General features: G+C 48.2%; 1 long non-coding RNA gene across 1 annotated transcript in view; it reads left to right on the forward strand.

Annotated features, from left to right (window-relative positions):
* The first annotated feature begins 484 nt into the window (after positions 1–484).
* Positions 485–14,541, forward strand: part of LOC142311460 (uncharacterized) — a 61,636-nt gene continuing 47,579 nt past the window's right edge. The window contains exon 1 of the long non-coding RNA XR_012754273.1: positions 485–568. This is a non-coding gene — a long non-coding RNA (uncharacterized LOC142311460). The remainder of the gene's footprint in view (positions 569–14,541) is intronic.

The following is a 14,541-nucleotide window of genomic DNA, read 5'->3' on the forward strand; positions in this document are numbered from 1 at the left end:
CGCCCGCCGCAATTCATCTATTGGGGGTGACGGGGGAGCGAAGACTAGCTCCCCTTCCCATCCTCCTTTGTGGCCTGTGGGTCTTGTAATTCCTGGGCATTTTCCTGCCGCTGTCTCTGCTGACCAGCATGGGGTGACCCCGAAGCTGTCTCCCTATTACCAGAGTCAGATCCTAAGGAGCTATTCCTGGCATATTGGGCCAAGCGTCCTGCAGCAGCCTTCTGCTGTGCCGCAGATGCAGCTCTGCCTCCCTTTCCCGCCACTCCAGCACCCGCAGCACCATCTTGGGTGGCCTTCCCTGCAGCCCTGGGTGGTCCCATCGCTTCCTCTTCGTTCTCCCCCACTACTGGTGTGTAATCCCAGGGGCCCTCTCTGCAGCTTCTCACTCACCGCCGCTGGCACTGATGCAACGTTGCCTCTGAACCTCAGGGAGAAAACGGAGGGCACTAGGACCCAGTTCACCTCAGTCTTTCCTCAGCGTCTTTCAGGCTGAAATCCCCACACTGACAGCGCTCCTCTTTCTGCCCGCTGCCAGGATCAATTGCTGCAGCTCTGGCTCCCTTAGCAGGTAGGCTCTTTTTCCACCTCTGCACCAGGCCCCCTCTGCACTTCCTTGCCACCACAGGTCACCGTTTGTAAAATGGCTGCAGCTGCTTGAAAGCACAGCAAGGCACTGTAACTCCATCCCTCCTCTCAGCTCTCCCGGTCGCCACACCGCACCCCCGATCTCTCCACTGCTTGTGTCTCTCTCCAGGGACTTTCAAGGGGTTAATTACAGTCTCCTCCGCTGGGATATATCCAGGATTCAGGTTCAGGAGAACGGAGCTCGCCAGACACGCGTCCTCCTAGCTCCAGGCCATAGCCACACCCCATTCCCCTCAGTTTCTGGTGAAGAAGCCGAATTCAGGACCATTATAAACCATTATAAACTTGATGCAAACAGTGAAATCTGCAAGAAGTTTGCTTTTTCCAGGGTGTTATATGACAGTTCTGGACCTAAAAGATGCTTATTACCACATCCCAATTCACGCTTCCTATCAAATATTCCTAAGAGTGGCCCTTCCTATAAGAGGAGAGAGAAAACATTTTCAGTTGCGAGCTGTTCCCTTTGGGTTGGCTATGGCCCTGAGAGTGTTCACAAAAGTAGTGGCGGAGATGATGGCACACATCCGTGAGAGGGAGATCCTCATAGTTCCCTATCTGGACGTTTTAATAGTGGTAACGTCAGAGTAACACTGCAGATCACAGATCCAGTCTGTGGTCTTTCTCCAGGAAGACCTGGGATGGATTCCGAGCTTTCAAAAATCGAGATGCAGCCCTCGACAAGACAAACCTTTTTAGGTCTGATCCTGGATTCTCATACCACAGGAGAAGGTTTTCTCTGTGCTGACCCAGGTCTCCTCTGCCATATCAGATCCAGTCCTAACCCTCAGAGAAGCCATGTCTCTTTTGGGTCCCTGGTGGCATGTATTCAGGCAGTTCCCTGAGCACAGTTCCATACCCGTGCACTAGAGGTGGAGGTGCTGAGGGCGCAGAGGTAGTTAGGAGGGTGTTTGGAAAGAAACAAACTTTCTTCTCGAGTGCGTCTGTCTCTCTGTTGGTGGCTAGAGGTATGGAATCTGTCAGCTGGGGTTCCTTGGTCACTTCCAGTTTCAGACGTCTTCACAACCGATGCACGCACACTAGTTTGGGGGGCACAGTTGCAGAATCACGCAACTGAGGGAGTCCTCAAGAAAGTCAAGGATCTTCCAATTTCAGAGAGCTATGCGCAATCGGAAAGGCTCTGAAAGCTTTCCTCACTCTGCTAGCAGGACAAGTGCGGGTACTCTCCGACAACAGAGTGGCAGTTTCTTACCTCAATAACCAAGGAGGTACAAGATCTCCCTCCCTGATGGAGACTACACAAGGCATTTTTTTCCCTGGCACAGATTCATCTCTCTTCCCTCTTAACACGACATATTCAGGAAGGGGGGGGGGACAATTTTATGGCTGATTTTCTTAGTCAGATTCGGGTATGTCTGGGGGAATGGTGTCTGCACACAGAAGTCTTAAGTCAGATAGAGGGACCCCGAACGTATATCTCTTTGCAGGTCCAACAGAAAGGTGGATCGTTTTTGCTCCCTGAACCTCCGCAACAATCCTTGGGCACTGGATGCCTACCACATTTCATGGGAATCAGGTCTCCTTTATGCCTAACCCTTGCTGATTTTGATACCAGCAGTTTTGAAGAAAACCCGGGAACACAGGGCGAGTCTTAAGGGTACTTTACACGCTGCGATATCGATACCGATATCGCTAGCGAGCGTACCTGCCCCCATCGGTTCTGCGACACGGGCAAATTGCTGCCCGTGGCGCACAACATCGCTTACACCAGTCACACGGTCTTACCTTCCATGCGACGTCGCTCTAGCCGGCGATCCGCCTCCTTTCTAAGGGGGTGGTTCGTGCGGCATCACAGCGACGTCACACGGCAGCCGTCCAATAGCAGAGGAGGGGCGGAGATGAGCGGCCGGAACATGCCACCCACCCTTTCCTTCCTCATTTCCAGTGGACACAGGTAAGGAGATGTTCGTCGTTCCTGCGGTGTCACACATAGCGATGTGTGCTGCCGCAGGAACGACTAACAACATCATACCTGCAGCAGCAATGATATTAAGGAAATGAACGACGTGTCAACGAGCAACGATTTTTCACGTTTTTGCGCTCGTTGATCATCGCTCATTGGTGTCACACGCTGCAATGTCGCTAACGGCGCCGTATGTGCGTCACTAACGACGTGACCCTGATGATATATCGTTGGCGATGTCGCAGCGTGTAAAGCACCCTTAATTCTGATAACTCCCTTTTGGCCCATTAGGCCTTAGTTTTACTGGCTCAGGAGACTGTCCGTGTCAAATCCTTAGTTCCTGCCAGAGAGACTGGATTTCCTCTCCTAGGGCCCTCTTCTTCACCCTCAAATTTTGGGTCTTCATTTGATGGCCTGGAATTTGAGAGGCAGTTGTTAGAGGGTCATGGCTTCTCCCCAAATTTGATTTCTACTCTCGTGCACAGTAGAAAGCCAGCAACTACAAAAATGTATGCTAGGGTGTGGACAAAATTCCTATCCTCGTCTGGTAGTAGTCCAGTAGATGCAATTCTTGAATTTTTTCAGAGGGGTCTGGAGTTGGGCTTATCGGTAAGCACCTTGAAAGTACAGAATTCGGCCTTAGGTGCACTCTACAATTGCAACTTGGCAGGTGATAGGTGAGTGAAGAGGTTTATCTCCTCTTGTCAGAGATCTAGACCTGTTCCCAGTTTAGTTTTATCTCCTTGGAATTTAAATTTGGTTCTTGACTCTTTAACAGGGCCTCCCTTTGAACCCCTGGCTCAGTCCACTATTAGGTCCCTTACACTTAAAATTGTCCTACTAATTACTTTAACATCAGCTCGGAGGGCTAGTGCTCTTCAGGCCCTTTCTGTCAGTCCTACTTATACACGGATCTTGGCTGACAGGCAAATAAGCAGGATCAGTGCGTAGGATTACCCTAAGGTGGCCAGGGCCTTCTACTGGTCTCAAGAGATAGTCCTCCCTTCCTTTTGTTTGATATCAAGGAATGCAAAGGAGGAGAGGCTCCATACCTTAGATGTCAGGAGGTGTTTACTTCATTACTTAGAGATCACTAAGCCTTGGAGGAAAAGTCAGGCATTGTTCGTTTGCTTCCAGGGTCCTAGGAAGGGTCTTTCACCTGCTAAGGGATCCATTGCCAGGTAGGTTAAAGAGGCAATTAGGGAGGCCTATTTAGCCCAGAGTAAACCAGTACCGCAGGGTATTCCTGCTCATTCTACTAGATCAGTGGCGAACGTCTGGGCCGGGTGGGCGGATGTACTTCTGGAAAAGATCTGTAAAGCTGCAACCTGGTCTTCTCCTACTACCTTTTTTAATCACTATAGATTAAATTTGTCTGCCACTGTGGATTTGACTTTTGGTAGAAGGGTTCTACAGGCTGTGGTCCCTCCCTACTGGTTTGTTTGTCTTCAGAATCTCTCTGGTGGTGCTGTCGTGGTGAAGGGAAAAATCTAATTATTTACCGGTAATGTTTTTTCCCAGAACCCACGACAGCACCACCACTTCCACCTCTTTTCCGTATTCACCTTTTTGGGTTTGGTATCCACAGTTTTTGCTGGTGTTTTGTTCATGTTGGTTTCACTTATTTGATTTTATGGTATTCCTCTCTGTGCTCTGTAACTTAACTGATACGGTAGAGAGGTGCCGCCCTTTTATTTAAGAGGGTTTCCTGTCCTAAAATGGGTATACCGCTCTCTCTGGTGGCGCTGTTGTAGTTTCTGGGAATAAAAACAAACCATTATTGGTAAGTAATCTAGATTTTTATATGAGTGTGTATAATAATAATAAAAAAATATACAGTTCTGACAAAAAAATACTGCAAATTTTTCGATTTTTCTCTTTATCAGTATATTTTAGAGTGAAATGTAAATTGTTCTTTTATTATATAAACTACTGACATCATGTCTCCGAATTACCAAGCAAACAATTTTGTATTTATTTTCTGAAAATGAGAAATGGTCAAAATAACAAAAAAATGCATTGCTTTCAGACCTCAAATAATGCAAACAAAACAAGTTCATAATCATTTAGAAACAACATATTAATAATATTTTAACTCAGGAAGAGTTCAGAAATCAATATTTTGTGGAATAACCATGATTTTTAATCACAGCTTTCATGCGTCTTGGCATGCTTTCCACCAGTCTTTCACACTGCTTTTGGGTGACCTTATGCCACTCCTGGTGCAAAAATTTAAGTTCTTGTTTGTTTGATGGCTTGTGACTATCCATCTTCCTCTTGATTACATTCCAGAGATTTTCAATTGGGTTCAGGTCTGGAGATTGGGCTAACCATGAGAGGTTTTTGTTGTGGTGGTCCTTCATCCACACATTGAGTGACCTAGCTGTGTGGCATGGCACATTGTCCTGCTGGAAAAACCAGTCCTCAGAGCTGGGAAACTTTGCCTGAGCAGAAGGAAGAAACGTTTTTTTCCAGGATAACCTTGTATGCAGCTTGATTGTTTAGTCTGCCCAATTCCAGCCTTGCCCCAGATCATCACCGATCCTCCACCAAATCTCACAGTTGGTGCAAGACACTGTGGCTTGTACGCCTCTCCAGATCTCCGTCTAACCATTAGACGACCAGATGTTGGGCAAAGCTGAAAATTAGACTCATCAGAGAAGATTACCATACTCCAGTCCTCTATGGTCCAATCCTTATGGTCTTTGGAAAACTTCAGCCTAGCTGTCCTTTGCTACTCATTGATGAAAGGCTTTTTTTTAGCTTTACATGACTTGAGCCCTGCCTCTAGGAGCCTGTTCTGAACTGTTCTTGCTGTCCACTTCACCCCAACTCCCATTTGCCATTCCTTTTGTAGATCAATTGAGGTCATCGTGCCGTTGCCGAGTGACATTCCAATAAGGCGATGGTCATCACGGTCATTGGAGAGTCGCTTTCGCTCTCTGCCAGTCTGTACCCTGATTGGAATTCAAGTGACACTGGAATAGAAGTCAGACATGTAGAGAAGCTGATTTTTATACAAATGTGTAGTGGTCTCTTAATTTTTGCCAGAGGGGTGTGTGTGTGTAATTTATAAATATTTATTACATACATACAGTATATATATCCGCTGTTAGATGTTCTCATTTTTTAGCACACAAAAAGTTCAGAGTAATACACAGCCTGCATACAGACAGAGAGCGAGTATAACAAAGCCTGTATGCAATGGTTTGTGACTGCTACACAAAGCTGCATTATGAAGGGAGAGAGGAAAAACGATCAAACATCCATAAGGTGAAAAAAGATTTTTATTGAACAGTGCTAGAGGTGGACACACAGGTAAAAATTAAAACATCAAAAAGGAGCAACCGGCAGTAAACAGTCACAGGATTTAATAGGCGACTTGAGCATGCACCAAATATCTATATGACAGTGTATAAATAACTGTATCGATCTATAGATGTGGATTCATAATGTGCATAACCACATATATAAATATGCTACTTCAATATTAGCCTATATCACTGATATAGGTGCTAGCAAAAATCGGACATAAACCACGTGGAAGTATATATATAAATATATATATATATATATATATATACACACACACAATCCGCTGTATAATAATAGCAAAAATTCACCTCTGAATAAAGTGAGGGTGATGTCATAAGTCCCACAGGATAAATTAGCCCACAACATAAATCCAATTGGAAGTGAATGGTGTATGAGACACAGAGCGGCGATGCAACTTACCACGTGTGTGACAGAATGAAAGGTGACCGGCCGGAAGATCCGCCTACCCGACGGCCGTTTTATTTATACACTGTCATATAGATATTTGGTGTATGCTCAAGTCAGGCATCTATTAAATCCTGTGACTGTTTACTGCCGGTTGCTCCTTTTTGGTGTTTTAATTTTTAACCTGTGTGTCCACTTCTAGCACTGTTCAATAAAAATCTTTTTTTACCTTATGGACGTTTGATCGTTTTTCCTCTCTCCCTTCATAATTACTACTATGCGATTTGTCCAGCATTTATATGTAGTCAATGGTTGCTTTATATAGGGGATTTCTGTTATTATTATCATATGCATCACGATAAAAATGCAACCTTTTTTCCTGTGTGTTCTTTTTGTTTGTAACTTGCAAAGCTGCATTATGTAACACAGTATAAGGTTTCAGAGATATTCACACAAGTCACGCTGGAAAAAACAGTTTTTTACTAGATTGAGCGAATAGATTAAACTGCTTGCTGTTTTTGACAGCTATGCAAAGCTGTGTGATGCAGCACTGTATTTGGTTTAGAATTGCATGGACCTATCACTATTAGTGATGAGCGAGTACTAAAAAGCTCGGGTGCTCGAAGCTCGGGCCGAGCCTCCCAAGATACTCGTGTACTCGGCCCGAGCAACGAGCCCAATGTTATCCTATGGGAGACCCGAGTATTTTTGTGAAATGACCCCCCGGCAGCATGGAGAAACCCTAAAAATGTCACAAAAGTCTCAGAAGAGTGCTCAAATGACATGGCAACAGCATGGGGAAGACCCCTTGAAGCATTTATCACTGAAAAGTCACAGCTGTGAACAATTTTGTCCGCGTTTTACGCCATTTTTACGGACTCACCAGAAAACCTTCCAAAATGACCCCAAAATGATTTTTCATGGCGGAAATGTTAAGGGCACATACCCAATAGTGAGATAGAGCTGGTGTATGTTACTTTTTGAGATTAATACATGAAAGATTTTACGTGAAAACATTGTGTGGCACTCCGATGTCCCTGAGAAGAGACGTACATGAAGGCCTCTTGAGTCTAATGTGCCCATTTTGAGGAAGTGAGTCTTTGTAGTATTTTCCTTTGCCAGGGCAGTCCAAAATTGTGAGGTTCACCAATGCCCCTGCATACAGACGTGCATAAGGGCCTCAAAACATTAAGTGTCCATTGTCAGGAAGTGGGTGTATTATAGTATAGCCCTTAGGCAGGGCAGCCAAAAATTGGGAGGCTCCACGTTGTCCCTGGATAGAGACGTGCATGATGGCCTGTAAACCTGAAGTGCCCATTGTAAGGAAGTGGGTCTATTGTAGTATAGCCCTTCGGCAGGGCAGCCAAAAATTGGGAGGCTCCACGTTGTCCCTGGATAGAGACGTGCATGAGGGCCTGTAAACCTGAAGTGCCCATTGTAAGGAAGTGGGTGTATTATAGTATAGCCCTTAGGCAGGGCAGCCAAAAATTGGGAGGCTCCACGTTGTCCCTGGATAGAGACCTGTTAGGTTCTTAGTGCCTCCGTGCTTGCATTTAAAAACCGCACGTGTGTGCCTGTTGGTGGCAGCTTTCCGCTGCATTTGTGTGAGTTTTGCAAAAACTTGGATATAACGCACAAGTCTAGTGAATACACATCAGCACAGCATTGCAAAATGCGCAAGGGCGTTGTCAACGAACAAGGAAGTGGACGTGATGGTGGTGCAGGCAGAGACCGAGGTTGTGTGCAAGCTCTAATTTCGCCACAACAAAGGGCCACATCTAGTCGCTCGCACGTCCTGTCCCAAATTCTTGGGGACCGCAGCAGTACACCGCTCTTGAACCAAGACCAGTGTCAACAGGTTGTTAGTTGGATAGCGGATAATGCTTCCAGTCAGATTGGCACCACCACAAACACTCTGTCTTCCACACGGTCAAGTGTCAGTAGCCGTGATACTGCACCGCACATTTCAGAACCTGATCCTCCTTCCTACTGATATAGAAGGGTTAATAGTTTCTCTTTTTCTTTATTAAAGATTTATTGTTATTAGTAAGTATATCTGATGGTAGTTCATAGTCATTATGGAGCCTACGGAATAAGAGACAGACTCAAGGATTATTATGGTTTCTAAATGTTCTTCTTATCTCATATGCATGACTCTACATTTTTGTTTTGCTAAAACTTAAAGGTCATATGAACAATTAGTAAAGTTCAGCTCGAAGTTTTTTTCTTTTTCTTTTGCAATATCACATTGATCTGTAAATGGTATAAATAAACTGTACTTTGATGAAATAAACAGAAGAAATTGATCATGCCCACATGGATGCTGGTCTTTTCTCTCCGAGCGCTCGATCTTGATTAGGTCTGAAGAGGCCTAACTCAAGAGGACCTCACTGGTGATCCCATAAGCTGACTTGTGACAAAACAGAACAGCTACAACACTACCACCAGGCCGAGTACACGTCCACGGACATTACTGATCCCACACTTGGACACTCGGAAGAGCTGTTCGTTCACGTTTCCATTCACAAATTCTGGCCTCTCGCCAGCTCCTGTTGAAGTGGGCCATGACGAGATTGTATGTACAGATGCCCAAATATTTGAGCAGCCACGTTCTCACGAAGTTGGCAACGTGTCTCAACAAGGGGTGGACGATGATGAGACACAATTGTCAGGAAGTCAGGAGGAGGAGCAGGGTGCGGAAGAGGAAGACGACGTGGTGGATGATCCAGTAACTGACCCAACCTGGCAGGAGGATATGCAGAGCGAGGACAGCAGTGCACAGGGGGAGGGAGGCGTAGCATCACAACAGGCAGTAAGAAGCAGAGTGGTGGCCCCAGGCAGACGTCAGGCAACTGTTCCCCGGAACAACACGACACAAGGTGCCTGTACAAATGTTAGGTCTTCCCGAGTCTGGCTGTAATACTATTGTATGTATTGAGGATTTCGATTGCGTTAGGGCAATGACAACCAGAGACGAGTTCTTGGTGCAAGACGTTTATAATATGCAACCAGCAAATATGTACATAAACGGAACAAAAACACAGTAGAACATAAATACAGGAAATACCTTCCAAGGACGGAGCGAAAGGGAATTCCCGGGACCGCGCACCGGACTCCCCCAGGGAGACCACCAAGAGCGAACCCCTATACAGGGACTGTCTGGCAATCACCCCAGAAGCCCTAAATGCGCAGCAGCCGGGACACAAAAGGGCAATAGGTAAGTCCAAAAATGTCCGTACGTGATGTGAGTCCAGAGTGGTATTAAACGGAAGGAACCGGGCAGAAGTGCCGACCAAAGACGGCAAACGGAGTCCGGGCACAGCTAGATGATACCAGATGAAGTCCAGAGTCGGTGTCGGTTGTTTTCCAAGAGGATCCGAATAACAATCAGGAACCAAAAGCAGCAGGGCAGGAGCACACAGGAAGCAGTATACTCAGGCACTGGACTAAGCTTTAGGGGCGGCTTTTAAACAGATGGACAGGAAGTAGGGCAACAGAACAGAAAACTCCATGTTAACAAAGGGCAAGCTCTTTCAAAAGAAAACTGGAAAACCCGGAACTCTGACACTGGCAGTTTTTTAAGTTGGCTCCAGATGATTCTAAAAAGGCCATTTGCAACACCTGCCATGCCAGCATCAGCAGGGGTACCAAAACTAGCAGCCTGACCACCACCAGCATGATCAGGCACATGTCAGCCAAGCACCCGACTTTGTGGGAAGTACAACAGAGTCGAGGAGCAGTGCTTGCTGATGTCACTGCTACGTCTTCGCTGGTTGTGCATGCGAGCCAATCCCCTGTCCATGCTGCCTGCGAACAAGCCTCCTCCACTCCTGCACCTGCAGTTGCCTACGCAGAAAGAACACCATCATCAAGCACGTCCTTGTCCCAGCGCAGCGTTCAGTTATCCATTCAGCAAACCTTTGAACACAGGCGCAAATACACTGCCAACACCCCACATGCCACAGTTCTAAATGCTAACATTTCGCGACTGCTTGCGCTGGAAATGTTGCCTTTTAGGCTGGTTGAGACAGAAGCATTCCGCGACCTGATGGTGGCAGCTGTCCCACGTTACTCGGTCCACAGCCGCCACTATTTCTCCCGGTGTGCCGTCCCCGCATTGCATAACCACGTGTCACAAAACATCACACGTGCCCTGAACAACGCTGTTTCAGCCAAAGTCCACCTAACCACAGACACGTGGACAAGTGCATGTGGGCAAGGCCGCTACATCTCGTTGACGTCACACTGGGTTAATATTGTGCAAGCTGGGACCCAGTCTGAGCGAGGGACGGAACACGTCCTTCACACACCAAGTTTTGCAGGCCCTACCTCAGTCAGGGTTTCACACACACTCTACAGCTCCGGAATGTCATGCTCCTCAGCCTCCTCCTCCTCCTGCGCATCCTGATCCACTTTACCCTCCACACCAGTCCCAAGCTGGAAGTGTCGCGGGCGGAGGAGGGGACGGTGCGCTCTCCCACTGCTCGGGTCCGGCTGACGCTGCTCTACGGCTGCTGCTGCTCGTTGGCTCGAGCGATGGCCGGATCACGGGGACTCGAGCGGCGCTACTCGCCCGTGAGTGAAAAGGGGTGGTTTGGGTTTTGGGGATATTGTCCGTGACGCCACCCACGGTTGTGGTGATTGTGTGGACACCACCGCTGCTCTGGACGGGGATCCCGGGAGCCTGTGACAGGGAGCAGCTTTGTTGTTATTTCTCCCCTCCGTGGGTAGGGGGGTTGGTTGTCCCGGGGCCTGGTGATGGGGTAGACATGGATGACAGGCGGGTTGCGGGGCCTGATGAGGTGCAGGGTCGCAGGGGCAGCGCTGTGCCGCACGGCACGGAGGTACTCACTCAGCCCAATGATGATGACACAGTTCACGGTAAAACAAGTGGCTGGATGGACGGGTCACTGGGACGGCTGCGGTTGTTCCTCCCTGCAGGTTAGTGATGACTGTCTCTCCCTGCACCTAAGTTAAGTGTTGGTAGTGATGGTTTCCCAACGGTAACCCGCTCCCCGACCTGGATATGGGCCGGAGGAGCCCCTTTTGCCCACAGGCGCTGGCCCTGGGAGACGGTTGCCCTTGGCGGTGGCTGTGTCTCCCCTTCACGGTTGTACGGTTGCCTTCTATCTGGACTTGGCTGTTTGGAAACCCTGAGGTTCCCTTCACTAACGGATTTGTCAAATTCACGGCGACACCAAGCCTTGCCGGGATCCGAAAGTCCTCTGCCAATGGTGCTGGCTTCTCTTTGTATACCGGTCCGGTACGGCCGGGTCACCACCCGTCCACGGTCCTTACGGCAGACTCCAATCGGCCTCCACTGCAGACGGTCACCACATCCTGCCAACCTTGCTGTCCTGTCCGGGCCACACACCCGGACCAACTTCAGGCTCTTTGCTGTCACTTTTCTCCTCTCTACTACTTTCCTCCTTCCACTTCCTTAGCTTAACTCTCACTGCCTGTGTTTTCCCTCCTCCTCGGTGGGTGGAGACCAACCGCCTGGCTCCACACCCTGGTGTGGACAACAGCCCCTGGGGAAGGCAACAAGGATTTTGTGTTTTGACTATGATATGCCTGCAGGGAGTGTGGGGTGTTTCAGTGTTGTGCTCTGTGGCCCCTGGCTTGTCCAGGGCGACACAGAAGCACTGCAGCACTGCCTCGGCGAAGCGGCAACAGGCAGTGCTGAAGCTAATCTGCATAGGTGACAAACCCCACAATGCAGAAGAGGTGTGGACAGCTCTGAAACAGCAGGCAGATCACTGGCTCACAACTCTGAACCTAAAGCCAGGAAAGGTCGTGTGTGACAATGGCCGGAACCTGGTGGCGGCTTTGAGGCGAGGCCAGCTGACACATGTTCCATGCGTGGCCCATGTGCTCAACCTCGTGGTTCAGCGGTTTCTAAAGTCATACTCAGAGCTGTCTGATCTGCTGGTAAAAGTTCGCCGCCTGTCTGCACATTTTCGAAAGTCACCTACTGCTTCAGCCGGCCTTGCCGGCTTAAGACGCCGTTTGCATCTTCCGGCACACAGACTGGTGTGTGATGTCCCCACGCGTTGGAATTCAACTCTGCACAAGTTGGTCAGGATATGTGAGCAGAAGAGGGCAGTTGTTGAGTACCTGCATCACCTAAGCCGTCGGGAAATGGGTCAAACTCCACACATAACACCTGAGGAGTGGAGCTGGATGTCCGACCTATGCACCATCCGCCAAAACTTTGAGGACTCCACCAAGATGGTGAGCGGCGATGACGACATTATTAGCGTCACCATACCGCTTCTCTGCCTTCTAAAATGGTCTCTGCTCAAAAAACAACCATGATGCATTGCAGGCGGAGCGCGATGAGTTTGAGCAAGAAACAGTAGTGGGTGTGGGTGATGATAACACACAGCCCAGCCTCGTCTCATCACAATGTGCAGTGGAGGACTATGACGAGGAGGATGAAGACATGGAGCAACTCTCTGGCCAAATTGAGGATATGACATGCAGTCATATCCTCGGTTCAGCGTGGCTGGCCAGAGGACAGGGTAGATGATGAGGAGGAGGAGGACAGCATGTTCAGTCATCGTGTTGGTCAGGATACTGAAGTGATGGCTGTTAAGAGTCTGGCACACATGGCTGACTTTATGGTAAGCTGCCTGTCTCGTGACCCTCGCGTTAAGAACATCTTGGCCGACAATCATTACTGGTTGGTAACACTGTTAGACCCACGCTAAAAGGAGAACTTTATGTCTCTTATTCCCGAGGCGGAGAGGTCAGGCAAAATGCAGCAGTTCCAGAAGGGCATAGTCACGGAAGTAGGCAAAGCATTCCCCTCACAAAACGCTAGCGGCATAGGTCAGGAATCAGTGGACAACCAAGGCGTACAGCCGAGAGGGGCACAAGTCCAATCCGCCAGAGGTAGGGGAACAGTCTTTAAGATGTGGGACAGTTTTCTCAGCCCCTCACATACCACAGCCCCTGAGGTGAGGGGTAGTGCCACAAGAAATCCTAAGTTTGCCCAGATGCTCAAGGAGTACCTTGCAGATCAAACAACTGTACTCCGACATTCCTCTGTGCCTTACAATTAATGTGTATCCAAGCTGGACACGTGGCATGAATTGGCTCTCTACGCCTTGGAAGTCCTGGCCTGCCCTGCCGCTAGCGTTTTGTCAGAGCGTGTTTTTAGTGCCGCAGGTGGAATCATTACAGATAAACGCACCCGCCTGTCAACTGTAAATGCTGACAGGCTGACTCTGATCAAGATGAACAAGGGTTGGATTTGGCCAGACTTCACCACACACACCAACAGCAAATTACAGCGGAATTTAAAGTTTGTAACGGGAATTTGCCATGTACCTCCACTCACCCATGGTAACACACTTCTGGACTTTGGCTACTCGCTGGACTGCTCCTCCTTCTCCTCATGCGCCATCATGGTGACCGTTACAATAGTTAAGCCGTTGTTTCAGGTATACCCCCAGTGGTAAATTTTTTCGCCCATTCTTTCTGAATGGGCACTACAACGACAGGAGACCCGCTCCTTTGCAATGGGAACAATGTTTTGAGGCCCTCATGCACATCTCTATCCAGGGACAATGTGGAGCCTCCCAATTTTTGGCTGCCCTGCCTAAGGGCTATACTACAATAGACCCACTTCCTTACAATGGGCACTTCATGTTTACAGGCCATCATGCACGTCTGTATCCAGGGACAATATGGAGCCTGACGCTGCCACCGACTGCCACACACATGCTGTTTTTAAATGCAAGCACGGACGCAATAAGAACCTAACTGGTTTTTAGGAGCGACAATTACTGAGAAGTCTGACACTATCAGACACTGCTGACTGACGTGTATTATACACTAGACTTGTGCGTTATATAATAGTTTGTGCAAAACGCGCACCTGTACCCTGCCACCGACTGCCACACACGTGCTGTTTTTAAATGCAAGCACGGACGCAATAAGAACCTAACTGGTTTTTCGGAGCGACAATTACTGAGAAGTCTGACACTATCAGACACTGCTGACTGACGTGTATTATACACTAGACTTGTGCGTTATATAATAGTTTGTGCAAAACGCGCACCTGTACGCTGCCACCGACTGCCACACACGTGCTGTTTTTAAATGCAAGCACGGACGCAATAAGAACCTAACTGGTTTTTCGGAGCGACAATTACTGAGAAGTCTGACACTATCAGACACTGCTGACTGACGTGTATTATACACTAGACTTGTGCGTTATATAATAGTTTGTGCAAAACGCGCACCTG

The sequence above is a fragment of the Anomaloglossus baeobatrachus genome, chromosome 5 (assembly GCF_048569485.1).
Source record: "Anomaloglossus baeobatrachus isolate aAnoBae1 chromosome 5, aAnoBae1.hap1, whole genome shotgun sequence".
Lineage (NCBI taxonomy): Eukaryota > Metazoa > Chordata > Amphibia > Anura > Aromobatidae > Anomaloglossus > Anomaloglossus baeobatrachus.